The sequence below is a fragment of the Staurois parvus genome, unplaced genomic scaffold, assembly GCF_062004578.1.
Source record: "Staurois parvus isolate SC_StPar_1 unplaced genomic scaffold, SC_StPar_1.0 ptg000448l, whole genome shotgun sequence".
Classification (NCBI taxonomy): domain Eukaryota; kingdom Metazoa; phylum Chordata; class Amphibia; order Anura; family Ranidae; genus Staurois; species Staurois parvus.
Window position 1 is genome coordinate 3615998 of NW_028318244.1, and position 26011 is coordinate 3642008.

At 44.2% G+C, this 26011-nt stretch overlaps 1 long non-coding RNA gene and 1 pseudogene across 1 annotated transcript in view; one reads left to right on the top strand and one right to left on the bottom strand.

Moving 5' to 3' along the window:
* The window catches only part of LOC149453553 (uncharacterized), a 119620-nt gene that overhangs the window by 78044 nt on the left and 15565 nt on the right, over window positions 1–26011 (top strand). The gene's annotated exons all lie outside the window — the stretch shown is intronic.
* LOC149453556 (ras GTPase-activating-like protein IQGAP2) lies at window positions 9997–11738 on the bottom strand (annotated as a pseudogene).

The window sequence follows — 26011 nt, forward strand, 5'->3', positions numbered from 1 at the left end:
CCAAATCCTTATCTAGCCATTCAGCTTGACTGGTCAGGAAATAGAGAAGCAGGAAGCATGCACCCCCCTACTTCCTGAACCATGCCAGGCCACGCCACGTGCCCTCAACTTGGTAAGGGTATCTTGCCTGCTTCATAGGGACAAGGGCCTCATCACCACATCCCTAGCCTGGTGGATGTGGGGGGGGGGGGGGGGGGAGTCTTTAGGGAGTGGACTTATCAAAACCTGGTGCAGCGCTCAACCTAAATGTTACCTACTAATAAATGAATACAATAATCATTCTTTTTAGGTGACATCCCAAAACGCACTTTATAACGCATTGATACACCATAAATAGTCACTCCAAAACGCACTTTTTAGCGTATCATATATCTTTTTGTGACATTAGGTTGGGGCCATATACAACAATAAGATTAAATAGTAATTAGCAGTTTTTTCTCTTTTCTTCTGTAAAATGTATAGTTTTTTATCCTATGTAGTATTTATGGCATTAGTTTTTATAGATATCAACAAAAATGATTTTAAATAGGTATAGATCGCCATATTAAATAGTCATCACTTCCTTATATATTTTTAGTACATTCCATATATGCATTTATATTACGTTGTTCAACTTTTGATTGCTGTTAATAAAGGTTTAGAACTGCATTAGTGCAGATATACATGCCCTGTTTTAACTTATATTTTTAGATTTAATAAAAGTGTAGGTTTCAGATATTAATAGTCCCCCGATTTGTATAGCTATTGGAGGTTCCTGAGAGGTAGGAGCATCTCATAGATTATCTTCTATACAGGACCCCAATAAAATGGCCACCGTAGGGTTACCTACAGTTTAAAAGTGTTATTTCACATGCTCCGGTTTAATATATATTGATCAGTTACATAAATAAAAGCGTAGAAATATAAGTATCATCAATAATATTACATTTTCCCTGGTAATGGCTGCAGGAGATTTCCTGAGAGGTAGGAGCAAAAGGCAGGTCCGCCTCTGAACTGTGATTGACATCCAGTTTCCCTATATAAAGCCGCATGTCACCAATGACGTTACCCTGAGGAAGTCTCGTGATAACGGGACATAACGCGTAGGAACGTGGTGACGTATTTTTGGCGTGGATGCCATCTTGCTACACCTAAAAACCCATGCAAGTACACCCATAGCATGTGGTTTTACAGCTTGTTCTATTTTAATGCAAATTGAGTGGGCAATTGGCTATATATGTTCTTAAAAGTATATTAAACTGATTTCCACTATGGAAGATGTCTTCTATCTCTACCTTCTTAATCTTAATGTGAGTTGGCTGTATCTCATTTAAACATCTCTGGAGGTGACCCTGCTGCTTATTACGCATAGCAGTGAAGGGGATATCAAGCGTTTTGGCCCGTTTGGGTCGCTTCAAGGAGGTGAGGGGGCAATTCAGCCGCTTATGGATTATTTCCCATTGGTTCTTATGCACATCCACTTCACGCAACTTTGAATTTTTTAATATATTTTATATACTTTTTTTGTATATTCTTTTTTATTTTTCTTTTGGACTTATTGCATAATATTATTTAAATTTAAGTGGTGTTGATGTTTTTCATAACATTATTTTTATATGTTCATATAATTTTGGTATATTTTTTTTCTCTTGATGTTATAACACAGCACTTGTCACTTTTGTGGAATTTGATCCCTCATTTAGGGATTCACTTATTGTCACTTGGTTCTTTTCCTTATTGGGCATTATTGAGCCATTGTGATCACTATTTTGTGAGCTATTGGTCCCAATTTCAGGGATTCTTTGTATACTATTTGTTTTTTATTCACATCAGTACAGTCCCATTTGGACTTTTTGTTTTCACTGTTTTTTGTTATGGTACCATGTTTAGTCACTTCTTTGTTTTCACTTTAGCTCCCTGAGTGGATCAGTTCACTTCACGATAAGGGACTATTATTCAGTGTACACTAATAGTCACATAAAAATAATGATTATTGTATTTATTTATTAGTAGGTAACATTTAGGTTAAGCGCTGCACCAATATATATATATATATATATTTGTCTACTCTAGTATCCATTTGATATATGGATGGGTGCTAGCAGCCCTCCCAATTCGGTAGCATTGTTCATCTAGTAGCGCAGGAGGCTCATACTGTAGTTATCAGAACCTGGAATTCCTCTTAGGCCCCTTTCACACTTGGTGGAACCCATCAGCGCATCTGCTCTCTCAGCGAGGGGATCTGTCCGCTGATCCCCGCTGAGGAAGCAGGTGACAGATCCATGTCCGCTCCGCTTATGCAGAGCAGACATGAACACAGCCTGCTGTCCTCTATGGGCTGTTGGATGTAAACGGACCACCTGTCCATTTCCACCCGTCATCTGATCCAATCCGTCAGACAGATGGGGAATGGATCCCCATCCGTCTCTTTTTAGTGGGTAGGATCGAACCGGATGCAGGAGGGTGTAAACGGACACATGTCCGCTTACACCCACCGCTCAATAAAGAGCAATGGATCGTCCAATCGGATCCACTTGAAATACAGACAACCAGGCCTGATTAGTCTGCTCATGTGAAAGGCGCCATAAGGATAAGCAGGTCCCCAGATATCTTGTCTGGTTACTCATTCCCACCGAAAATACACTGTAAATAAACACACCAACACTGTTGACAATGTATGAAAAGAAAAAAAGTCCCACAGTGTTAATTCATCACCATCATCCAGCGATGTAATCACAATGAACAACACCCTACTACCCTCTGATAGAAGCACAACTATTCACTCTGCCATTAAAAAACATGCCCCACAGTGTAAATCCATCATCAATTACACTGTCCAGCGATTTAATTTAAATCTAGTGTCAGTCACAATGAGCAATGCCCGGCCGACTCGCCAACACAAACACGACATCGCACACCGATGGTCAATGAATATGTCCCACGGTGTAAATCCAGCATCAGTTACGTTGTCCAGCGAAGTAGATCCAATATCAATCGCAATGAACGACGACTCGCCAATATAAACGTGACGACCTGCGCCAACAATCCCCTCCTACTGGGATGTCCAGACCAGTCAGTGATATTGGCTGAAGTCATTCACCAAATATTTTGCTGGCCAGCTTGTTTATAATTTGAAAAAAAGAAAAACCGCAGGCAGTGGGGGCCACACAGTGTCAATGGTTTTAAAGGCTAAATTCACCTTTAGTAGCATGTTACATTTTACACCCTAAACATGGGTGTAACACGTAACATGCACCCAGGGGCGGACTGAACATTTGGAAACTTGGGCACTGCCCGAGGGCCCGGGGTCAGTAGGGGGCCCCATGAGATGCCCCTGGTACCTTTTTCATAGGCTTTTTTGAATTTGGGCAAGGACACAGGGTCCCCATGATCCCTTATTGCCCGGGGTCCCCATGAGTTGTCAGTCCACCCCTGCATGCACCTATTGACCCTGTACCAGAGCCCCTTTCTCTGTGACAGCAGCTGTGGGTTCTTCTCTGTGTACCTGCTGCCAAATTTTTTAAATGGTGTGGCTGTGCAGTGGGCATAGATATGTGAATTAATGATCCACAAAGGCAGTTCGACTTGTGGTTTCAAAAGACTGCGAGCATGCTGATCAGTTCGCTCATAGTCCATTCACACTGCCTACAGCTCTGCAACTGAACGCCCGTACGTTGGTATAAGCCAGTGTTTCTCATCTCCAGTCCTCATGGACCCCCAACAGGTCATGTTTTCAGGATTTCCATTATTTTGCACAGGTGATTTGATCAGTTTCACTGCCTCAGTAATTACCACAGCTGTTTCATCTGAGGGAAATCCTGAAAACATGACCTGTTGGGGGTCCATGAGGACTGGAGTTGAGAAACACTGGTATAAGCACAGAGGGTGTGGCTAGCGGTGACGTCACCACGCACTCCGACGCACGTGTCCGGATCACGTGATCGTACTACCACCATTTTGAGTGCATGCAGGCTGGTGAGACACTGGATACAGGGCTCTGTGCCCTGATGTATCAAATGCTTTTTTCTTACTTATTGTGAGTGTGATTTTAAGGGTTTTTTTTTACAATAAATTTGTTGGATAATATTACACTGGCGAGTTCTTTCTTTACCCACATGTGCTAATTTGGATATGAGAGGATCTTCCTTTGGAGTTTGGTGGAATACCGGATATATATTGATATGCTGATTGATTACCAACACATGAGGATCTTCTTTTGGAGTATGTTTGGTGAATATATACTAATATGCTGGTTAATTACTAGCACATGGTGAGTGTGCATTTTGATGGGGTGTTCTGAGCACTGAATATCACATTTGATGAAGGAGGATCTCAGTACTTCATTGATTGAGGATCATTGATATATGGACTTTTTTGAATGGACTATATTGAGATCCCTTATCTATGTTATTGCACTATTAATTTGCACATATTTGGTGGTGGTTATATATATTTGTGCAAATTAATTTATTGATTCAATTTAGGATTGCGCTATTATTTGTGGTTATTTTGTTTATCACAACTTATTATTATTTACAGTTTTTTATTAATAGCAGCACCTATTAATTATATCCACTCTCTGTTATATTGGCGCAATAATGTTGGTATAGGAGGAGTGTCATACTCATAGAGACATTTCTTTGGTGACTAACCTTATAGTAAGCACAGACCTGCAGGTATTGTGTGCAGGAGCCTGAGGCTGCATTCACACTTCAGTGTTTTGTAGCTTAACCTGTTTTGTAGACGCCGAGCGCCCGCACATTTGCGTTCTATTAAAAAAGAACATATGTGCTGAGAGCGCGTGCCCTGCGAGCTCCCAGCACACATGTCCAGTACTCAGGGAAAGGTCCCGGTCTCCTCTTTCAATTGGGACCTTTCCCGATCATGTGACGGCGTGTCACAGCGGTCACATGACCTTAAACCCGCCTTGCCTCCCGGCTTCTGAAACCCTTAAAGGGACGGGAGGCACCGGCGCAAAGGGGTTAAAGCTCGAAGCTCCAAACTTAAAAAATCGATTGTTCACTATGGTGCCTGTTTGCTCGATCAACTGTGAACAGGCACCATAGAGAGCAATTGATTTTTTAAGTTTGAGCTTTTTTGGGGATTCAAGCTACAAAACAGTCAAGTCTGAATGCAGCCTAATATTGCACCCGTGATTCAGTGACTGCAGGCTCCAGAAGCTTAGTTTTTAATTGTGGAGGTAGCTATCTACCTAGAAACTAATGACGGGGGATCCATTTTGGTAGTGATACTATTACTAAGTAAATGACGTCTGGCTGCAGCAGGCTGATGTTTGGGTCATTGAGCTGGGCAAATGTGGCCATTCAGTTTGGAGAACTTGAACCAGCTAGTGTTTGGGTCTAACTCAACATGGATCCAAACCTCAAGCTCATTCCTACTCCATACTAGGGATAAGCTTTGAGTTTGGGTCGACAGAGAATTGCACTTGAACTCTAGTTGTTCAAGGTTTGCTACATAGAAAAGCTAAATGGCCAGATTTCGCCTGTTTGCCTACCCGATCCTCCAGCAGCTGCTGTAGCCAAAATTTGCATCAGTTAGTGGTGGTACCACCTAGCAACCAATCACCTGTTGCTTAATTCGAAAGGTTAACTAAGGAACTCTGACCTCCATCCAGCACTATGCTGCCTCCCACTCTCCGCTCTGTAGTGGACAAGAGAGTGGCTGAGGCTGGGGAGAAGCAGAGCCGTGTTCACAAGCCAGCTGTCGGTAGATTACAATCGTCAGCTTGCCGAACCCTGTCCTAAGACGATCGGATGCTCCCTGGATCGACAACCTATGGTGTTATTTCTTATTTCTGTAGCCAAACTTTGTATCAGTTGGTGGTGGTATCACTACTGCCACTAAATGAGTGACTTCCCCTCCCGCTGGCTTGTTTCATGTAGTAAACAATCCAGCGGGTATCTCCGAGTGAAGTCATTGACCAAATATGGTCAATGACATTAGGTAGCATGGCTTGTTAAAGCGGAATTAAAGTCCCACTGTGACCCACCATGAAGGCAGGTTTCTCTAAATAAACACAGTGAGTGATCGGTACCGGCAGGGTACAGGAGTCAGCATGGCGGAAGACAGTGAGAGTTGAGGACTGTGTCCCTGTTGGCAGAGCCCTTAAAGCGGAGTTCCAGACATTTTTGTGATTATTAAAAGTCAGCAGCCTACAAAAACTGCAGCTGCTGACTTTTAATAAACACACCCTTACCTGTCCCAGAGTCCAGCCATGTTCTCACACACGCAGTCCCTTCTCTCCTTCTGTCCTCCATGGCGCCAGCATCTCAACTGTGGGCACCAAACTATGACAGCTTCACAGCCTGGTGCCCACTGCGCATGCGCAAGTCACATACTAATTGCTCTGGCAGTCTTCTGGGATCTGTGAAAGTTGCCAGGAGACTAAGAGGGAGGAGGGGGCCGAACTTCCGGCTCACTTCCCTGTGGCAAACTGAGCCGGAAGTGGGAGCGGGTACCTGTCACAAACAGGTATCCGCTCCTCCCTCCCCTCCAAATGGTGCCAAATATGGCAGTGGAGGGGGAAGGAGGAGGCAAATAAGTGAAGCTTCCACTTTTGAGTGGAACTCCACTTTAAGAGATCTCCTCTTCCCCACACAGCACATATGTCAGGAATTGACTAGCCAATAGTGGTGGGACTCACCTGCCTTGTGGGCTGCAGTACCAGGGCTGGCCAGCGGGTGCTCTCAACAACCAGAGGCTCACTTCGGCAATTAGCCATCACCTGGGGTTGATTGCAGGTGGTGTATTTAAGTGATGGCCAGACCTGCAGTCTGTGCCTTGTTGTACTGTTTGCTTGGCCCTGGTTTCCTGATCCTGTTTCTGCCTGTCCTGACGCTGCCTGAACTCTGCCCGTACTGACCTCGGCTAGTCCTGACCACTCTCCCGCCTGCTCCTGGTACTCCGTTTGCCCATTTGCTATGACCCGGCCTGCCTGACTATTGTATCGTATGTTTGTTATCTGTTGGAGGTTTGGTTCAGTTTGTTTGCACTGTGTTATGTTTAGTTTTGCACTGCGTTTTGTATTGTTAGTCTCAATAAATTATATTATTTACTATATCTGAAACCTGCGTTTCCCTGTGTCAGTCCACACACTTCTGGTCACACCCGCATCCCTGACATTACAACAAGGCCATCCTGACCAGAAGTGGCTGCACAGGGAAGCCATCTTGGCTTGTTGCTGGGAAGGATGGATCTTGATGAGGTTGTGTATTTATCTCTGCTAGTGTTTGATGACAGAGAATATGCTTATCAGACTCTGAAGGAGTATACCCGGGATCAACTGCTAGAGTGTATAAGGATCGCTCATTGTCTAGTTGATCAGGGCACAGAGTTTTCTGAGGTGCAGCCATTGATCCAGGTTTGTGTTGAGTTGGCTCGGTCCTGTACCCCTGAAAGCAGGAATGACTTTTTTCCCCCATTTAGTGTGGATCAAGTGGAATCACTGGTATGGTGGTTGGAGGATGATCCAGATTGTTTCCATGAGCACTATGCAGCTTGTCCATCACATGTGCTCATGGATTGCATAAACGCAGTGCAGTCTTTGATCAGACAGGCTATGTGTAAGCTGAGTTTTGTTCAACCAGTACTGCAGACATGGACAGATTTGTTACACCTAGCCTCAGTCGGCTTGCAATATCATTCCTCAGTCCGGTGTCCAGCCCGAAGTGCCTGAGTCCGGTGTCCAGCCCGAAGTGCCTGAGTCCGGTGTCCAGCCCGAAGTGCCTCAGTCCGGTGTCCAGCCCGAAGTGCCTCAGTCCGGTGTCCAGCCCGAAGTGCCTCAGTCCGGTGTCCAGCCCGAAGTGCCTCAGTCCGGTGTCCAGCCCGAAGTGCCTCAGTCCGGTGTCCAGCCCGAAGAGCCTCAGTCCGGTGTCCAGCCCGAAGAGCCTCAGTCCGGTGTCCAGCCCGAAGTGCCTCAGTCCGGTGTCCAGCCCGAAGTGCCTCAGTCCGGTGTCCAGCCCGAAGTGCCTCAGTCCGGTGTCCAGCCCGAAGTGCCTCAGTCCGGTGTCCAGCCCGAAGTGCCTCAGTCCGGTGTCCAGCCCGAAGTGCCTCAGTCCGGTGTCCAGCCCGAAGTGCCTCAGTCCGGTGTCCAGCCCGAAGTGCCTCAGTCCGGTGTCCAGCCCGAAGTGCCTCAGTCCGGTGTCCAGCCCGAAGTGCCTCAGTCCGGTGTCCAGCCCGAAGTGCCTCAGTCCGGTGTCCAGCCCGAAGTGCCTCAGTCCGGTGTCCAGCCCGAAATGCCTCAGTCCGGTGTCCAGCCCGAAGTGCCTCAGTCCGGTGTCCAGCCCGAAGTGCCTCAGTCCGGTGTCCAGCCCGAAGTGCCTCAGTCCGGTGTCCAGCCCGAAGTGCCTCAGTCCGGTGTCCAGCCCGAAGTGCCTCAGTCCGGTGTCCAGCCCGAAGTGCCTCAGTCCGGTGTCCAGCCCGAAGTGCCTCAGTCCGGTGTCCAGCCCGAAGTGCCTCAGTCCGGTGTCCAGCCCGAAGTGCCTCAGTCCGGTGTCCAGCCCGAAGTGCCTCAGTCCGGTGTCCAGCCCGAAGTGCCTCAGTCCGGTGTCCAGCCCGAAGTGCCTCAGTCCGGTGTCCAGCCCGAAGTGCCTCAGTCCGGTGTCCAGCCCGAAGTGCCTCAGTCCGGTGTCCAGCCCGAAGTGCCTCAGTCCGGTGTCCAGCCCGAAGTGCCTCAGTCCGGTGTCCAGCCCGAAGTGCCTCAGTCCGGTGTCCAGCCCGAAGTGCCTCAGTCCGGTGTCCAGCCCGAAGTGCCTCAGTCCGGTGTCCAGCCCGAAGTGCCTCAGTCCGGTGTCCAGCCCGAAGTGCCTCAGTCCGGTGTCCAGCCCGAAGTGCCTCAGTCCGGTGTCCAGCCCGAAGTGCCTCAGTCCGGTGTCCAGCCCGAAGAGCCTCAGTCCGGTGTCCAGCCCGAAGAGCCTCAGTCCGGTGTCCAGCCCGAAGAGCCTCAGTCCGGTGTCCAGCCCGAAGAGCCTCAGTCCGGTGTCCAGCCCGAAGAGCCTCAGTCCGGTGTCCAGCCCGAAGAGCCTCAGTCCGGTGTCCAGCCCGAAGAGCCTCAGTCCGGTGTCCAGCCCGAAGAGCCTCAGTCCGGTGTCCAGCCCGAAGAGCCTCAGTCCGGTGTCCAGCCCGAAGTGCCTCAGTCCGGTGTCCAGCCCGAAGTGCCTCAGTCCGGTGTCCAGCCCGAAGTGCCTCAGTCCGGTGTCCAGCCCGAAGTGCCTCAGTCCGGTGTCCAGCCCGAAGTGCCTCAGTCCGGTGTCCAGCCCGAAGTGCCTCAGTCCGGTGTCCAGCCCGAAGTGCCTCAGTCCGGTGTCCAGCCCGAAGTGCCTCAGTCCGGTGTCCAGCCCGAAGTGCCTCAGTCCGGTGTCCAGCCCGAAGTGCCTCAGTCCGGTGTCCAGCCCGAGATCTCCCCCCTCTCTTCTCTTCCCTCTCTCTCCCCCCTCAATATCTCTCTCTCCTCTCTCTCTTCCCTCTCTTTCTCTCTCTCCCCCTCTCTCTCTCTAGGCCCGCCTAGCAACCAATCACCTGCTGGTTAATTCGAAAGGTTACTGAGGGAGCTCCGCCCTCCATCCATCACTATGCTCGCTCTCCGCTCTGCAGTGAACATGAGAGCAGCAGCGGCTGGGGGAAGCAGGGCAGAGATAACGATCTATCTGTCGCCTGCCCGCAGTCGAGTGGTAGATTGCAATCAGCGTCTTGCTGAACCCGCCCTAGGGCCATCGAATGCTCCCTGAATCAACAACCTATGGTGTTATTTCTTGATACAGTGCGTTATGTGTTGTTCTGACATAAAGCTTGCTGTACACTAAAAACAACAACATGCTGACATCAACCCGATAGCAGAATAACTCCATGATTGGTGTTCTGCTGTAATGGAGGTTTAGGATGTCAGCAATGGGAAGGAGAACAAACTTTTTGCCGATGCTGACTTTAATTTGGTGGTCATCTTCAAATTCTATTGTCAGCAGTTTTCTCTCCAGCTCTTTGGTCTCCTTACATGTTGTGTCAACAATGACACCTTTGTAGTGCAGTTTTTCTGCAGTATATTTGACCTTTTTGATGCTAGTGGGTGACTTAGGGCTGAACAATTTATGAAGCCAGGTCCTCTTCTTCCTAGTTTGCTTATTCTCCTTTTCTTTCCTCTCTTCCTTCAGCCCCAAAATCTTAATGTCATCTTGCTTCTCCGTCTCCTTCTGCATCTTTTTGTTCATGTCAATATTGGATGACATTTGGCCCACTAGGTTTTCTAGGCAACTGTTCCAGAACCTTTGATATTGGTTTACCTTGTCCTGGTAATATTTGAAGCTGACGTTAAGGGCATCCACTGCTTGGCTGAGCTTCGTTATTTCAGCTTGTTGCTGCAGCTGAAATTCATTTTCCTTTGTGACATCCATGTCAGTATTGTTCAGGATATCTTGGGAGTCCATTGCTTTTGAAAGCCCAGCATCCTGTAAAGCCTTTGGGTTTGTCAAATTTTTCTCTTTTTGTGGAATATATTTGCTGCCTAAGGAGAGGCAGACTTTAGTTGCTGTCAAGTCTCCACCTCTGTTAGCAGCAGCTGCATTCTCATAAAAAAGAAGATCTTTAACCTTAGGAACTGGTCCAAGATCCTTGAAAATTTGATAAAGACTGTCTTGTTGGTTTGGGATGACCACTTTTTCATATTTTGAAAGCAGCTTATGTGTGCTTACAATGTCCATTGCATGAAGCTCTATCACTGGATTCTTTAGGGAAATCATGTCAGAATATTCATTGAAGCCAAATTCTTCCTCTGGTTCTGGAACATTAAAAACCTCCTCAAACATGCTCCTGAAACGTGGATGGTTTTTGATTATATAGTCATTCTTGATTGAAGCTCCAGCATTTTCCTTGGGGAAATGGCTATTAATTAAGGTGTGGCCGACAAGCACAGCCACGATCAAGAAGTTCTCTTTTTGCCCTGATTCTGTTGACATTTTAAATTTCAGTATTCCAAAGTCATCTGGAGCTGCTATAGCTGGCTGGAAATACTGGTACATGAAAAGGCTAAGAGTCTCAAAGACTTCATCTGCACTTGCCTGGGGGAACTTTTTATGCAGGGCTTGTCTTAGGACTCTTGTCACATACCTTATTCCATAAGGTATACTGTGCACATCTGAGAATATTGCATTTAAGACTAGGTCTGCCATGTTAGTAGTGAGAGAAGGTATTTCCAATAATCTGTGATGTAAGTGAAATATCCCATCTATCACTTCAGTGAGCTTGTTGTGGAGGACATTACATTTTGCAGCCTGCCTGTAAAAGCTGAAGGCAGTCTCAATGCCCATTAATTTTCCTTCCACTATATCCTTGATATGAGTACATTTTTTCTCGACCTCATACTGAATAGCATTTCCCAAAAACTTGACAAAATGATATTCCTCTCTTGGAGTTGAGGCATGATTGTAGAGTCCGGGAAGAAGCCTTTCTTCAAGAATGGTATACTCATGTACTGACATCTGACATATGAGCTTGGACAGGTACTTTGGTTGGGTCTGTAGATGATAGAAGAGGTGCTGATAGGGTTCCAACCTCTGTGTCTTCCTGCTCAGTTCAAGCATGCGTTGTCTGTCAATGGACATCGCATCTTCAATGTCCATTCTGTTGTCCAGCTTTAGTTTTGGAAATCGGGACACAAGGCTTTCTAGTGTCCGTTTCCCATTCACAAGAATTGATATTTTCTTGTCCAAGGTATTCAACTCCTCTTTTAGTGTTTGGATGGCATTCATTTTAGTGGAAACTTCACCTTCTAGGTAATTTATCAATACCTCTTGGGGAGAAAGGATATCCAAGGAGGAGTCCAAGGAATGGGAATCCTTTAGACTGGAACTAACTGATAATCTTTTGCTTCGGAGCAACTTCTTGGAAAGCTTTCCAGCGTGGTTGCTCCCAACAATTGAGCGTATTTCTACAAGGGATGACATAACCTCATTCTCCATAGTTGTAAAACCTGTAAAATAAAAGAAAATGGTTTTAATTGTGTTCTAACCTTTCCTCACTTTGTCTAAAACTAAGAAAACAAAATTGTGAATATATACTGTATACTGTGACTTTCTGGGCATTAGACACCAAATAGTTTGTCCCAAAGCACTGTCATTATTGTGACCCTAGCTGGCTTGTCTTCAGCCACATGGAAATAAACAGAAATTGAGCCTCTTTGGCAGCACATTAAAAAAAGGCTGACTTGAAGTGGTTGTAAAGGCTCAAGGTTTGTCACCTTCATGCATTCTATGCATGAAGGTAAAAAACCTTCTGTGTGCAGCAGTGCCCCCCAGCTCCCCCCCCCCCCCCCAAATACTTACCTGAGCCCTATCGCAATCCAGCAATGTGCAAGACAGCCTCATTGTCCAAGGTCTCTGCCTCCTCATTGGCTAAGACAGCAAGCAGGAGCCACTGGCTCTCACTGCTGTCGATCACAGCCAGTCAGCCAATGAGGTGAGAGAGGGGGCAGGGCCAAACTGCAGCTCTGTGTGTGAATGGACACACAGAGCAGTGGCTTGGGAACATTACCACAACCTTCCCAAACCTGAGACCCCGTCCTCCTCTTCCTATTTCTTTTTCACCATTCATTAACCTTAGATTGGTCCTTAAAGGGCCCACTTAAAAAAAATGAGGGGATATTCACCTACCATGTAAGATATATCCCTTCTGACTTTAAAATTGCTCAGGTAACAGTTTAATCCAAAGCCTGTCCACACTAGGCATAATAAAGTTATAATGTTGAGAACCAATTCTACACTATATACCATTCTGCTACATATGCAGATCTGTCACATATTATCCGGCTGTATGTACACAACGTAAAACAAGTATATGGCGTCAATGACAAACAATAAATACATGTAAGCCTAAAGAGCATCTGTGCCCAGACTATGGACATTAAAGTATTCCTATAATTTAACAAGCAGTAAGGGAGCTTTAAAACAAGCCCACCCTAACCCCTCTAGCTGTATATAATGTGAAGTCATTATTACCAAACAACAAAGATGTTACAGCACCTGCCTTGTGTTCCCATTAGGGGGCAGCACCTGCTGTGTTTCTATTAGAGGGCTGGATGGCTGCCAAGATTCATCTCTCAATAGAAAAGAATAGGGAGAGGAGCTGACTTTGTCACTGCCTGTGTTATGAATGTGTGTGCACAGTACTTGTAGGTAGAGGTGAATGAGAAAAACATGTTTTTGTTCAAAATATGGGAAAAAATGTAGAAAAAGTTTCTTACTTTCTCGCTGAGATTCAATGGTGGTCATTTGATGAGAAATGTTTAAATTGGAGCACATTAGTGCAAATATAAACAAGATATTTGAAGAAAACGCCTTTAGCAGTCTAGTACAGTACTGCTCACTACGGAAGACAGAAAGTGTCTGCCTGCTACACTGTGACATCACACAGAGGTCCATGACCACAGAGGTCACATGACCATAGTGAGCACAGCTGATTGGTTGCTATTTTTAGATCTTGTTTTGAACAAAGATCTCTGGCCTAAGGAGCCCGGTAATATGTTACATAAGGGGTTATGCTCTGTAATTATCAGGAATACTAATGGGATTAATTCACAAACCCCTGAATACATATATTAATTGTGCTCACATGTAATATTTAAACTTGACTACATTGAAAATGACTGTAATATTTTATATATAAAATAACATTTGTATCTTAGTGTGTTAGCTTTGTGAATGAAGCCCGCAGAGTGGTGTAAAATCAGGCTGTTTTAATAGGAGAAATTGTTGAAATCAATAAATCAACCAAATGTTAATTTACAGCAGTTTGTCTTGGGGTAGGGCTGGTGGGGGGGGGGGGGGGGTTGTTAGGCGGTTTCCATCCCCCACCTTTAGCTGTGGAACTGTAATTTTCAAATCTCAGTGGATTCAACTGAAAATAACAGTCATTTTTTTCAAATTTAGAGACTTCAACCTGCTGCTGAGGCATGGTATGGGGGATGGGCAACACACCTTTATAAACAGTGCTACCCGTACTAATGCAAGTCCAGAGCCATGTTTAGATAGCTTGTTGGGTGATGATGTTGTCTGCCTTTCAGAGGGGACACTGGAGGTTTAATTCACAGAATTAATACACCAGGATAGTATGCTTATATTCTATACACACATCAATCTACAGTATATTTAATGTAAACAGGAAGCTCTCCAGCAGATTGTTGCAGTGTACATGGATGAGGCAAACCATTTAAAGTATAACTGGAGGCAAACCTTTTTTTCTAGTTATGGATAGAGTGGAGAGGGATTAGAACCCCTGTCAGATTTTATTGCTGTCTGTGTCTCCGTTAGGGAGATTTGCCCTCTCTATTTGTCCTGATTACCATTATCACTGAAAGTAAAAGAAAATCCTACATTTTGGGTTGTTCCCAGAAAAGTAATAGGGGGGAAATCTTCCAATGGGGACACTAGAGTCTCCAAGGAATCCTGTTAATTTGCTGGGATTTTCTTCTCGCTTCCTCTTTGGCTATGGGACAAGAAGTGAAGGGAAAGGCACAGATGGCGAAAAAAAAAAATTCTGACAGGTTATAACCCCTCCCTTACTCTATCCAAAATTAAAAAAAGGGATGCCTGTAGTTCTACTGACGGGTGATTAAAATAATCAGCTTTTATTTATTCATGTTGCTTGAGGTGATTGTAGCCGAATTAGTGAATTTGCGACAGAAACAATTGAGTACTGTCCGTGATACTTTTTTTATTTGCACTAACTTACAATTTTGAGGACAAGCTTTCGGGGAATGTCCCCTTCTTCAAGGTCCAAGCAGTACTATACAAATCACAAAGTTTTAGCAGAATGTTAGAAGAGATGGGAAAAAAAAAAGGCTAGAGATAAGGCACAGCAAAAGCAAAGGAGGGGGGGGGAGAGGGTAAGGCAACACTCACATCACAGAGGGAGTGAAGCTTGAGAAGCTTGGGTTTCCCAAAATTAAAAAATACTGGTGTAAATGATTATGAATTGTGAGCTGGAGTTTGGATTCAATTTGTTAGTGTATCTAAATCTGCTAATACATGTAACACTCCCCTACCTCCAACAAACTGGTGCTGTCTTCATTCCATTAACGCCAATGATGCGGCTTATTTTATTTAATTAACACCAATGATGGCAAATTTATTCTATTCCATTAATACCAAGGATGGGGCTCATTTTATTCCATTAATACCAAGGATGGGGCTCATTTTATTCCATTAATACCAAGGATGGGGCTCATTTTATTCCATTAATACCAAGGATGGGGCTCATTTTATTTCATTAATACCAAGGATGGGGCTCATTTTATTTCATTAATACCAAGGATGGGGCTCATTTTATTTCATTAATACCAAGGAAGGGGCTCATTTTATTTCATTAATACCAAGGATGGGGCTCATTTTATTCCATTAATACCAAGGATGGGGCTCATTTTATTTCATTAACACCAAGGATGGGGCTCATTTTATTTCATTAACACCAAGGATGGGGCTCATTCTATTCCATTAACACCAAGGATGGGGCTTATTTTATTTCATGGACATTTCATGGTTTATTTTATTCCACTGACTTTAATCCCACTGATAACAATTATGGGGGTTATTTTTCTCTCAATGACACAGAAATTTGAGACTTATGTTGCTCCCATTGTCACAGTGATGGGATTTATTTTTTTACTTGGCTGGTAAACGCAATTATTAACAAAATCCTGGGGTATATTTTACTTTTCGGTGTATTTGTTTGAAGGAAGGGTGTCAGGGCGTTTGGATCAGATAGTAGACGGCTGTGTTCAAAGGCTACTTGAGATACCTTCAGCATTTGACCTTTCCCATTGTGGAGTCACCTCTTTTGGGTGAGCCTTTTCAGTCTTAGGTAGAGGTGACCCAAATTGGCTTAATGACATGGATGGATTACTGGTATTCTGAAGTGCCGCAAGTTTTTGAACTATGCTTGAGATATATTAACACACCGCAGGGTGTGTTTGGTAAACATTGAATTATAAAAAAGTAAACATACTGTACTTAATCTAAGCTGAAAGTCACTGAGCTAAGATACTTTCCAATTGCGTATATTAACACTAAAACACAAAGATGTACGTTTCATGTTTTTATTGGTATTTAATAAATGTTGGTAGATTCAGTGGGGGAGTTGATAAAGAGTGTTGCAAGAATAAAGTCAACGCTACTCTCACAAACTGAAAAATTGGAGCAGGTTCTGCAACTGCAACATCGGCTGGCTATAAAAAAATATGACAGCAGGCCGACTTTTGAATGACGCATGCGCCATTCAAATGCTAGGCGGACTTGGGCATTCTCGGTGGAGGGGCGGGCGTGAAATGGCATCAAGGCACTGCTTGGCGCGTTTTTAAATTGTGGGGCTGTGGTCATTGGCCGAGTGCGGCATGAGTCTCACTGAGCTCTTGGTCCTTCTCTTTTCTCTGGCCGGCCGGGCAGCATTACAGAGTGCCAGAGGGCACTAATACAAAGGGCTGTCCTGTCCTGCTTCCACTCACAGCTGCTTGGCAAAATTGGACAGGGGTAGGGGTAGGGATGTAAAACAGAGCACAGGGATCAAATATGTGCATATACCATACAAAATGCAGGTTTCAAGAACATGTACTGTGTAGTGTGCAGAGGTCAGGAGCAGGTAATGTGCATAGTTCAGGGGTCAGAAATTAGTAATGTACAGATTGCTGGGGTCAAGAGTATGTAATGTAGGAGTGCAAAACATACAAAATGCAGGGATCAGGAGTGTGTAATGTTCATAGTGTAGCCTGCTGAGTGGTACAGCATGTGGCACATTATCACTTGCATTGTCAGACTAAGTAAGGCCATTTTACTGCTCCCCCTTAAGTTGCAAAGTGTATACATGTGGCTTCAATGCTTTACATTGTGGTGCAGCAAAAGTGATATTGCCTGGAGAGCTCGGCGGACACTACCACTTGCTGAATTCAACCCATTCAACTGAATGGGGCTGTGCAGCAACCGTGTGCAGTGCACATGGCTGCAGCTGAGTGGTGTTGGATTTTAGGGGTTAAAACAGGTGGTGAGGAGGCAACATAATGCTTCCTCACCACCTGTCGAACAACTCTAAATATTGATCCACCACAGATCACTCTTTAGAGAGCAACACAACTGTAAAAAGGAGCCCTGCAGCTATATTTACACTTGTGGCTGAGGAGCAGTAAAAATGCAAGGTTGAGCTGTGTTATCACCACCCAGCCATTCCCTTTAAGCTGCAAAGGCAGCAAAAGGGGGTGTACAAATGCTGCAGCCAAATTGTGCAGCAAAAATTGTCCCTGCTGTTGAGTTCACTGGGCAGGGACAGTTGCGGGTATAAGGGGTTTAAACAGTTGGTGAAGAGGCGATATAATTCCTCCTCACTGCCTGTCACATTCCCTTTAAAGAGCAATCCAAATGTGGATTGTTCTTCAGAGGGCACCTCATGTGTAAATGAGACCTAAGGCTGTTCAGATGATACAGTAATTTCTATCAGTTCAGCAGGGGCCTGGGAAAAGGAGTGGGACTACTTAATATTTACTTCGGGGCACCGCTGCTGCTGGTCTGCAGCAATTACAAAAAAAACAAACTTGCCTGTGTCTGAAAATCATCAAATAGTCCGGCAGAGTAATCATGTTGCAGTTCACAGCAATAACATTGATACAGGCACAAACAGGCACAAATTTTAATTCAGTTGTCGGGTACTGTAGCACAAGGATTACTCCGCCAGGGGCCCAGGAAGTTTTTTTAATTGCTGCAGACCAGGAGAGCAGTCAGCAGTACATGGAAGTAAAAGGTCCCACTCTGCCGACGGACCCCTGTTGAATTGCAAGCTCTGGGCCCCATACAGGAGGACCAGAGGTACCCCCTTATCGCTCTGCACAGGAAGGCAGAAGACCATACAGCGAAGAACTAATGCAGAGTTCAGTTTAAATCTGTTCTAATGGCAGAACGTTTTTTTACTTTAATGCCTTCAGTGCATTAAGGTAAAAAAACCTTCTGAATGCAGCTCCCCAGCCCCCCTTATACTTACCTGAGCCCCATTTCGATCCAGCATGTGCATCAAAACATGAAGAAAAATAGATCAAATTTGTGTTGTTCCTCTAAAAAAAATTGAAGAAAAGTGAATATTAGACTGTTCAAAAAAATATCAGTATTTGTATTCTTCTTTACAAACTCAAACATTCACTATATAAACTGAAAAATGTTTGAAGATTTTGCTTTCCTTTGAATGACTTAATGAATATTTGGTTGTAGTCGCACTGTTTCTGAGAACTGCTGTACATCTGTGTTGCATGGAGTCACCCAACTTCTGGCCCCTGTGATCAGGTATTCCAGCCCAGGATGATTGGACTACATTCCACAGTTCTTCTCTGTTTCTTGGTTTTGCCTCAGAAACTGCATTTTTGATGTCACCCCACAAGTTTTCTATTGGATTAGGATCCGGGGATTGGGCTGGCCACTCCATAACGTCCATCTTGTTGGTCTGGAACCAAGATGTTGCACGTTTACTGGTGTGTTTGGGGTCGTTGTCTTGTTGGAACACCCATTTCAAGGGCATTTCCTCTTCAGCATAAGGCAGCATGACCTCTTCAAGTATTCTGATGTAATCAAACTGATCCATGATCCCTGGTATGCGATAAATAGGCCCAACACCGTAGTATGAGAAACATCCCCATATCATGATGCTTGCACCACCATGCTTCACTGTCTTCACAGTGTACTGTGGCTTGAATTCAGTGTTTGGGGGTCGTCTGACAAACTGTCTCCGGCCACTATACCCAAAAAGAACAATCTTACTTTCATCAGTCCACAAAATGTTGCGCCATTTCTCTTTAGGCCAGTCAATGTGCTCTTTGGCAAATTGTAACCTCTTCAGCACATGTCTTTTTTTCAACAGTGGGACTTTGCGGGGGCTTCTTGCAGATAGCTTGGCTTCACATAGGCGTCTTCTAATTGTAACAGTCCTCACAGGGAACTTTACACCTTCTTTCATCTTCCTGGAGCTGATTGTTGGCTGAGTCCTTGCCATTTTGGCTATTCTTCTATCCATTCAAATGGTAGTTTTTCGCTTTCTTCCACGTCTTTCAGGTTTTGGTTGCCATTTTAAAGAATTTGTGATCATTTTAGCTTAGCGGCCTATCATTTTCTGCACTTCTTTATATGTTTTCCCCTCTCCAATCAACTTTTTAATCAAGGTACACTGTTCTTCTGAACAATGTCTGGAACGACCCATTTTCCTCAGAATTTCAGAGAGAAATGCACTGTAACCAGCATGTACATTTGCTGCCTTCCTTCCTTAAATAAGGGCAATAATTGCCACCTGTTTTTCAAAGAATGAAAGACCTCACTAATGGAACTCCACACTGCTATTATTTTGAACATGCCCCTTTCAATTAGTGATTCAATTACACAGAATCAGCAGCATACATGTCATGACTGTTGGGTCTGTTGGATTTCTATTAGTCTACTACACTGCTAGTAAATTATTTTCAGCAATGACCAAGTCCTTCATACTAAAAGGGTGCCTAGAACTTTTGCTGAGCCGAAAAAGCTGACATTCGTCAACAGCACCAACCAAAGCATTGGGAGGTAGGACATTTTTTGCATCTAGCGTTGAACATCAGGGCAAGCCTGGTCCTGCCTGACAGCGAATGGGATAAACCAGATATTACACATTCATGTCCCATGCTGCAGAATGGTAAGCAGCAACAGTCTGGTGTGAAGATGGGGATATGGGACTTCCTCAAGAAGGACCCCATTAAATCCTTAACGCTTATGCAAAATCAGGGTCGGTTGGTCCTGGACTTCAGAGTCTGAACATGGGAGTGAAAAGTTTGGAGCATTTCTAGGGGAAGGAAAAACTTTGCACAGGACAAGGATTAGAATCAGGCTCAGATATTCAGAGCAATGAAAGGATCCAGCTCTGAGTTCTATTTCTAGAATTTGAGGATCATCCAGGATCTCAATAGGATCTGCACAGTCTGATGGATGTTGACTGACCTGTTGGCATTTTGCACAGTAGAGTAGCAGATGGCTAAAGAGGGATCACTTTGATGCATTTGGCCAGCTTGAATATGTATTGCAATATATGGAAAGCAAGAATCCTTGTTTACTAGTAATAAGTAAGTGTGCATTGAGAAGACCCTTGGTACAGTAGACAGGTCCAAGGCATGGCAATACTTAGAAAAAAAGGCTACAAGGCCTGGAAAGTCCCCCACATGAAAGTTACAATGACAAACCTGGCAGACTCCATGCAACGTTTAAGTACCCAATAGGAGAAGTTATCAGCCATTAGTTGCAGTATGAGGCAGATGTCCCTGTGGTACTGATCTCAGGAGAGAGAAGCTGTGTCAGACCAGAGTGATGGCTTGCCAAACCAAAGGCAAAAGAGATCCTCAATGTCTGAAGTCCTGGGAACAGTAGTAGGATGGGGCCATCTAAGGATTCAGCTTGGCATAGAACAGTCTATGCAAATACATTTAGGCTAGGTGTTAAGCCTATAGACTAAAGCTCCCCATGTACCAACCCATCTGAGGGGATAGGGTAGACTTCCACATTGGCCACAGCTACAGAAGCTGTAGAAAATAACAGAGATAGATTCTGGAGGAGAAGGTGAGGCAGACTGATTGCAGTTAACATGACCTTTGGCAAAAATGGCATGATGCCTTACAGAGATAACCAACAATATATATAATTCCAGGTATATAGAGTATAGTAGCAGCAAGGGTTACTGATGCACCACCTGTAGAACAAGCCCTTAGGTACTCACTGATTGCAATCCGGGTGCGCAACAACAGCCCCCTCAAGGGCATCCCAAACAGTCTTCACTGTACCGGTGGTCATACCCTTTAGGAAGGATCTTCAGAGACAGGGTACCACCAGTGGATGGACCTCAACCCTGGAACTGTATAGCACCATGCAGATAGCTCAAATACAATGCACTAAGTGCCAAGGTGAGCACCTCACACAGGATCCAGTGCCTAGAGCAAAGTTTGGCTCCACATTTTCTCTCAGGTGGGATCTGGGCACAATCCTCCAAGGCTCTATCAAGGAGTCAACCAACTTGCAAAGCTGCAAAATGAAGTGGCAGTGGCTATGGAGCAACTAGGAATCTTCACAGAAGAGTCTTGAAGAAAATAAATCATAAAAAGAAACCATTACTTCTCTCAGAAAAAAGAGCTGAAGTCCATACTCCTAAAGCAGAACTTCTAATACTTTTGGGTGATATATATATATATATTTATTTTTGAGTGGGTTCCTATTGGGAAAGTGCAACACTACTTGTGCATGGACAGTGGGAAGCCAGCTGTAAAGCACCAGAAAGTCACTGCCGGCTTCCACATCCAAGATGGCCGTGCCGCGGAACCCTAAGACCGGCAAAGAACTGGCCTTGGTGAGGACAGCGCTGGATCCCTGTTATGTTTATTAAAAGTCAGCAGCTACAGTATTTTTTTTTTTTTTAGGGCAAAGTTCCTTTTAAGGATAATAGCGAAAAACTGAGGCATGCTAAGAGCTGGAGGAGTTATTCTGCGCCATCCTTACTGCTTTCTTGTTTTAGCATCCCATCTCCTGAAGGTGGCAGCATAACACAGGGTTAAAACTATAGATCCTGTGTCATGTACTATACTGTACAAATGAGAATTGTGTTTGTTGTACAAATAAATACTGGAATCACCATGGTAAGACTAAAATGCCAATTAAAATAATAAATCTGGACTTACCTGTCTCACAGGTAAATATCTTCAGATAACATGTTGGGGAATACTGTAAATCTGCCCATGAAGCGGCACACTTGTAAGATGTAGTCCAGCAAAAGTGACATGCAGAAAAAAAAAATTGCTGCTAAATGTAATTCCCTTGCCGGTTTCTTTATGGTTGCATGGGGTCCCTCCAAAATCTATACCAAATCCTTATCTAGCCATTCAGCTTGACTGGTCAGGAAATAGAGAAGCAGGAAGCATGCACCCCCCTACTTCCTGAACCATACCATGCCAGGCCACGCCACGTGCCCTCAACTTGGTAGGGGTACCTTGCCTGCTTCATAGGGACAAGGGCCTCATCACCACATCCCTAGGCTGGTGGATGTCGGGGGGGGGGGGAGTCTTTAGGGAGTGGACTTATCAAAACCTGGTGCAGCGCTCAACCTAAATGTTACCTACTAATAAATAAATACAATAATCATTATTTTTAGGTGACATCCCAAAACGCACTTTATAACGCATTGATACACCATAAATAGTCACTCCAAAACGCACTTTTTAGTGTATCATATATCTTTTTGTGACATTAGGTTGGGGCCATATACAACAATAAGAAAAAATAGTAAATAGCAGTTTTTTCTCTTTTCTTCTGTAAAATTTATAGTTTTTTATCCTAAGTAGTATTTATGGCATTAGTTTTTATAGATATCAACAAAAATGATTTTAAATAGGTATAGATCGCCATATTAAATAGTCATCACCTCCTTATATATTTTTAGTACATTCGATATATGTTCAACTTTTGATTGCTATTAATAAAGGTTTAGAACTGCATTAGTGCAGATATACATGCCCTGTTTTAACTTATGTTTTTAGATTTAATAAAAGTGTAGGTTTCAGATATTAATAGTCCCCCGATTTGTATAGCTATTGAAGTTCCTGAGAGGTAGGAGCATCTCATAGATTATCTTCTATACAGGACCCCATTAAAATGGCCACCGTAGGGTTACCTACAGTTTAAAAGTGTTATTTCACAAGCTCCGGTTTAATATATATTGATCAGTTATATAAATAAAAGCGTAGAAATATAAGTATCATCAATAATATTACATTTTCCCTGGTAATGGCCGCAGGAGATTTCCTGAGAGGTAGGAGCAATAAGCAGGTCTGCCTCTGAACTGTGATTGACATCCATTTTCCCTATATAAAGCCGCATGTCACCAATGACGTTACCCTGAGGAAGTCTCGTGATAACGGGACGTAACGCGTAGGAACGTGGTGACGTATTTTTGGCGTGGATGCCATCTTGCTACACCTAAAAACCCATGCAAGTACACCCATAGCATGTGGTTTTACAGCTTGTTCTATTTTAATGCAAAGTGAGTGGGCAATTGGCTATATATGTTCTTAAAAGTATATTAAACTGATTTCCACTATGGAAGATCTCTTCTATCTCTACCTTCTTAATCTTAATGTGAGTTGGCTGTATCTCATTTTAACATCTCTGGAGGTGACCCTGCTGCTTATTACGCATAGCAGTGAAGGGGATATCAAACGTTTTGGCCCGTTTGGGTCGCTTCAAGGAGCTGAGGGGGCAATTCAGCCGCTTATGGATTATTTCCCATTGGTTGTTATGCACATCCACTTTATCACCTGTACGTTTCAAAAAGCGTTGGAATACTTGGTGTTCACGCAACTTTGAATTTTTTATATATTTTTATATGCTTTTTTTGTATATTCTTTTTTATTTTTCTTTTGGACTTATTGCATAATATTATTTAAATTTAAGTGGTGTTGATGTTTTTCATAACATTATTTTTATATGTTCATATAATTTTGGTATATTTTTTTCTCTTGATGTTATAACACAGCACTTGTCACTTTTGTGGAATTTGATCCCTCATTTAGGGATTCACTTATTGTCACTTGGTTCTTTTCCTTATTGGGCATTATTGAGCCATTGTGATCACTATTTTGTGAGCTATTGGTCCCAATTTCAGGGATTCTTTGTATACTGTTTGTTTTTTATTCACATCAGTACAGTCCCATTTGGACTTTTTGTTTTCACTGTTTTTTGTTATGGTACCATGTTTAGTCACTTCTTTGTTTTCACTTTAGCTCCCTGAGTGGATCAGTTCACTTCACGATAAGGGACTATTATTCACAGTGTACACTAATAGTCACATAAAAATAATGATTATTGTATTTTATTTATTAGTAGGTAACATTTAGGTTAAGCGCTGCACCAATATATATATATATATTTGTCTACTCTAGTATCCATTTGATATATGGTTGGGTGCTAGCAGCCCTCCCCATTCGGTAGCATTGTTCATCTAGTAGCGCAGGAGGCTCATACTGTAGTTATCAGAACCTGGAATTCCTCTTAGGCCCCTTTCACACTTGGTGGAACCCATCAGCGGATCTGCTCTCTCAGCGAGGGGATCTGTCCGCTGATCCCCGCTGAGGAAGCAGGTGACAGATCCATGTCCGCTCTGCTTATGCATAGCAGACATGAACACAGCCTGCTGTCCTCTATGGGCTGTTGGATGTAAACGGGCCACCTGTCCATTTCCACCCGTCATCTGATCCAATCCGTCAGACAGATGGGGAATGGATCCCCATCCGTCTCTTTTTAGTGGGTAGGATCAAACCGGATGCAGGAGGGTGTAAACGGACACATGTCCGCTTACACCCACCGCTCAATAAAGAGCAATGGATCGTCCGATCGGATCCGCTTGAAATACAGACAACCAGGCCTGATTAGTCTGCTCATGTGAAAGGGGCCATAAGGATAGCAGGTCCCCAGATATCTTGTCTGGTTACTCATTCCCACCGAAAATACACTGTAAATAAACACACAAACACTGTTGACAAAGTATGAAAAGAAAAAAAGTCCCACAGTGTTAATTCATCACCATCATCCAGCGATGTAATCACAATGAACAACACCCTACTACCCTCTGATAGAAGCACAACTATTCACTCTGCCATTAAAAAACATGCCCCACAGTGTAAATCCATCATCAATTACACTGTCCAGCGATTTAATTTAAATCTAGTGTCAGTCACAATGAGCAATGCCCGGCCGACTCGCCAACACAAACACGACATCGCACACCGATGGTCAATGAATATGTCCCACGGTGTAAATCCAGCATCAGTTACGTTGTCCAGCGAAGTAGATCCAATATCAATCGCAATGAACGACGACTCGCCAATATAAACGTGACGACCTGCGCCAACAATCCCCTCCTACTGGGATGTCCAGACCAGTCAGTGATATTGGCTGAAGTCATTCACCAAATATTTTGCTGGCCAGCTTGTTTATAATTTGAAAAAAAGAAAAACCGCAGGCAGTGGGGGCCACACAGTGTCAATGGTTTTAAAGGCTAAATTCACCTTTAGTAGCATGTTACATTTTACACCCTAAACATGGGTGTAACACGTAACATGCACCCAGGGGCGGACTGAACATTTGGAAACTTGGGCACTGCCCGAGGGCCCGGGGTCAGTAGGGGGCCCCATGAGATGCCCCTGGTACCTTTTTCATAGGCTTTTTTGAGTTTGGGCAAGGACACAGGGTCCCCATGATCCCTTATTGCCTGGGGTCCCCATGAGTTGTCAGTCCACCCCTGCATGCACCTATTGAACCTGTACCAAAGCCCCCTTCTCTGTGACAGCAGCTGTGGGTTCTTCTCCGTGTACCTGCTGCCAAATTTTTTAAATGGTGTGGCTGTGCAGTGGGCAGAGATCTGTGAATTAATGAATTAATGATCCACAAAGGCAGTTCGACTTGTGGTTTGAAAAGACTGCGAACATGCTGATCAGTTCGCTCATAGTCCATTTACACTGCCTACAGCTCTGCAACTGAACGCCCGTACGTTGGTATAAGCCAGTGTTTCTCATCTCCAGTCCTCATGGACCCCCAACAGGTCATGTTTTCAGGATTTCCATTATTTTGCACAGGTGATTTGATCAGTTTCACTGCCTTAGTAATTACCACAGCTGTTTCATCTGAGGGAAATCCTGAAAACATGACCTGTTGGGGGTCCATGAGGACTGGAGTTGAGAAACACTGGTATAAGCACAGAGGGTGTGGCTAGCGGTGACGTCACCACGCACTCCGACGCACGTGTCCGGATCACGTGATCGTACTACCACCATTTTGAGTGCAGGCAGGCAGGTGAGACACTGGATACAGGGCTCTGTGCCCTGATGTATCAAATGCTTTTTTCTTACTTATTGTGAGTGTGATTTTAAGGGGGTTTTTTTTACAATAAATTTGTTGGATAATATTACACTGGCGAGTTCTTTCTTTACCCACATGTGCTAATT